Source organism: Equus przewalskii, chromosome 12 (assembly GCF_037783145.1).
Source record: "Equus przewalskii isolate Varuska chromosome 12, EquPr2, whole genome shotgun sequence".
NCBI lineage: Eukaryota > Metazoa > Chordata > Mammalia > Perissodactyla > Equidae > Equus > Equus przewalskii.
In genome coordinates this window covers 36,103,610-36,107,693 of record NC_091842.1, presented here as the reverse complement: position 1 = coordinate 36,107,693, position 4,084 = coordinate 36,103,610, and the positions used below count along the sequence as shown (strand labels likewise).

General features: G+C 39.9%; 1 protein-coding gene across 20 annotated transcripts in view; it reads left to right on the top strand.

Annotated features, from left to right (window-relative positions):
• RBFOX1 (RNA binding fox-1 homolog 1) overlaps positions 1–687 on the top strand; it is a 1,988,870-nt gene extending 1,988,183 nt beyond the window's left edge. For all 20 annotated transcript variants that reach the window (XM_070566832.1, XM_070566855.1, XM_070566844.1 and 17 more), the window contains one exon: positions 1–687. This exon is cut by the window's left edge. The gene's annotated coding sequence lies outside the window, so the exon portion shown is untranslated.
• Positions 688–4,084: the final 3,397 nt, after the last annotated feature.

The window sequence follows — 4,084 nt, the reverse complement described above, 5'->3', positions numbered from 1 at the left end:
TGAGTCATTCTCATTCCCCCACCTGGAAAACAATGTTAGGACAGAGGGTGCCTGGTGGATGGTTTTAAAGGAAGCAATTGATTCCAATGCCGTGGCATCCTACCCCGGAGGGGAGAAAGAGAGAAGGGACAGGGGGTTAGGGAGAATAAAGAGATTTCTCCCAATTGCCTCAGATTTCAAAATCCAGAATTTGCATTGTATTTGGAATCACAAACATGGAATTCTTACTGTGTTGGTTAAAGTAAAATTAATTTGCGGTTTTGATTTTCATCGATGAGCTGTACTTTCCCCCATGATTGTATGTAGTTTTAATAAAATCATTTAGGGTAAGTGGGTGCCGACTGATGTTGCAGAATCTTCTGTCTGGGCACTCCTCCAAGATGCCAATAAGTCATTTTAAAATGTATGTCAGAGATGTAAACAAACATTTTGGATTTTTTTAAACGGTATTTATTTGGAATGTTTTCATTTATCTAAATAACTATTGCTATTATGAATTATGGAAAAAAAGATTAATATCATGTGTGGCATATAGTGACTTCTTAACACACACATCACGCAATCTGCAAACCCAGAAAATGTGTATATCTGTCTTTAGAAATTAGTGTTTATATCACTTACAGTGGTTTGTGAATAAAGAAAACTGGTTTGTAATATCAAAAAATAAAAGCTTAGTCTGAAAAGGTACATGTGAGTTGGTGTTATGAGTCCTTTTGCTTCTGTGTGTTTCCTCCGAGGGTCGATTCCTCATGCACACACGTGGCGGCAATTGCACCCAACGGGGGGCCTGGGGTGGGGTTGCCCAGGTGAGTAGCGGGCTGTCATCACCACTGGTAGACCCAGGTGCCTCCTGCAGGTGCACTGGCTGTCTGGCTCAGAAGGCTTCCCTTTCTCATTCACCTTTCCAAAGAAGTCAGTGGAACTAACCACAGATGTTTAAGAAAGAAACAACTAAGCTTAGCTATTCCCCAGCATGGAAATATCAGCCTTTGATTGAAAACAAAACAACAAAAACGAAAGGTGCATTTCAAATGAAACATATGTTCAAGTTGTTAATACAACGTTTGGGGGAAGCTTGGATGAAGAAGATGATAACATAGTAACAAGTGCTAGGTCTGACATCTATTGAGTACTTACTATGAGCCCAGAGTCCTGCTCAGGCTCCTGTGTTCTTATTTCATTTAGTTATTTAATGCTCCCATCAGGGTTGAATTATCTACCCCATTTAGTTATCTCGATAATATCCTAATCCTATCTCATTTAATTATCTTAATCCTACTGTCAAGTTGGTAACACATATAGAGGCTAAAAAAAATATGGAATCTGGAAGCAGATATTCTGAGTTTGAAACCTGATTTGGTCACTTGCTATCTGCAATCCAGGACAAGCTAAATCAAAGCTTTGTGCCTCGGTCTCCTCATCCATAATTCGGGATGATAAGAACACCTACCTCTGAATATTGCTTTGCAGAATAAAGGAAACAATCTATGTGATGGGTTGGCCTCAGTACTTCGTAAGTTGTAAGCTGCTATTATTTACAGGTGAGGAAACTGAGGCACAAAGAGGTTCATTTGTCTAAGATTCCATATCAAGCAAGTGGCAAGGCTGAGATTCCAGAAGGGCATCCCTAACTGATGGAGAAGGTTCTCTCCTGGCCCACTGAGAACTTTCAGCATTCAGCTTTACCTAAGTGCCACAGGCAGTTCCAAAATGCAGGTTGTCTCAGCATGAATTCTACCATTTCAAGTATATTTGATGGTCCGTTTTCTGTCAACTCCTGAGATAGAGGACCATGCAATTTACAGCCAACTTCCATTGCCCTAAGTCCATTGATCCTTGAAGGCAGTATTACCCTCACTTTATAAATGAAGATAATAAGGGTTGATAGGTCATATAAAAGAAACCTGAAGCTTGTGCCGTCTTCCGAAAATTCTGCTCCATTATTGATGATGATGGCGGTGGTGATGTTAAACCTGGGCTTCTAGTCCCCTCCTTAGAAAATATGTGAGTTTATATGAATTAAAACAAAGAAGTCACTAACTTTATCCTGGCACGTGGCAGGGAGGGAGATAAATTATCTTCTAGAATGCTTCCTTACAAACTGAGCCCCTGCTTTGTCCAAATATGAGGATATAAATAAAGATAACAAAAGCAGTGGTTTATATTAGAATCTCCGAAACCAGACTCTGCTCTAAAATGGAGATAAGCATAGAAATTTCACGTGAAGTGGAAAGAAAGTAAAAATGATGGCAGAGGTGAAAGAGTTTCTTAAAAGACTCACCAATGGATGCAAATGTTTGTCACCCACTCCTCTCCTCCACCTGGAGTGTGGGCAGAGGTGAGCCAGTGAGCCCAAAGGAAGCCCCTATGCAACGCATATGCTCTGTGTATAAATAGAGGCTGTTATTCATTTTTTTGTGGACAATGCCTGGGAGGTAGTCAGAGCCTCATCTCACTTGTAATTTTTTTCTTAAAACAGTATTTTAATTAAACAGTAAAACCTTCTCCATGTTAAAAAAATTAAAACATTAGGGATATGAGTCAATTAGCTTAGACCACTATCTCAATCACAATTTCCCACTCAAAATCCTGACAACCTTGCTTATTTGTGATGGCATCTGAAGGCAGTTTCTGCTTCTTGGGAAGGAGCCATTTTTGATGTAAATGGAGGTCTGCTGAGCACTTTATTCTCTCATGCACACACGCATGCCTAAACTCATGCACTCACGCACACAAGCAAAAGCCCTTTACTGCTGTGATGGTGTTCCTTTGACATACAACCCAGAGTCCACCTCTCTCAGAAACAACTGATGAGTTTGTTGAAAAAGCACATTCCTGGGCCTCTTCTGCTTTTATCCCTCTGAAGGTTGAGAACTGCCATTGTGTGGGAGGTACCATCTTTCAGTGAACTTCTTAATTGCGTTCTTGCTTGATTCTCCCTACAAATCTTCCCCTTATCATGTCAGGAGAGGCAATCAATGTGTGTGTGCATGTGTGTGCAGGTGTACACATATACACAAGCACATGCCTACATGTACCTATATATGGGTGCATATCCTCAACCTTTCTCATGACAACATATGATTATTTTTCACCAATAAAGTCAAGACTTAGGACTGAAAGTAATACTCTCACAAGGGAAGAGATAAAACATTTTTGTTGGAAAACACAAAAAAAGCTGTGTTTTCAGGTTGTTTTTGTTTTTTATTTACTACTGGATAATACGTGTGTGTGCATACACACCTGCACAAATATATATAGTAGATTTGGGAGATTGGTATGTAAATTCACAAGGCGCAGTCTTTTCTGAAGGATATGAAACTCTTGCTGTGCCATTGCTCAAGATTCAACCTGATGCTTGATACTTTATGTTGCACCAAGTGCTGGTTCATCTCACAGCCCAAAGCAGAGTCTTTGAGTTCAGGAGTCAATCTGGGGTTTCTCATGGCTGTTATTTGCAGTCCTAAGGGACGTAGATTTGGGGCTGAACAGGAGCAGCTGGCCACTTGGCACTTTTGAAGCGTCTCCTAGCAGAGCCCAGTCTGACCTCATATGCTAGGTACTAATTGCTCTCCTGGAAAATTGCCAGGTGGAGAGGTGGTGTCTCTGACTCTGTGGCCTAGATCGTCAAGGCTGCTCTGATCCCAGATAGCTGGTCTGGAGAAGGGAATTTACCAACTATCTCAAAGGGGAAGTATTTTCCGTATGGCAAATATTTTCTGGATGATCTTGTGATGAAAACAACCAAGGATTTTTTTTAAAACTAGTGGTGTCATTTCCTAAAGGGAACAGATGCTGTAGCTTGTATTGAGAACCAAACAGATAATAATAACAAGACTAAGCTAACATTGTTTAAATACAATGTCAGGCACTCTACAAAACACACATATTTAATCTATATACCATATACACGTAACTGCCTGTATACAGACATACGAGAGGCATTAAAAGGTCTCTTTACCTCTCTCTAATTCAGTTACCTCATCTATAAAATATGGACAATAATAATACCCATGTTACAGGGTTCTTGTGAGAATAAGATGCATTAAAATGTGTATAGCATTTTTTAATACTTTTATAATAT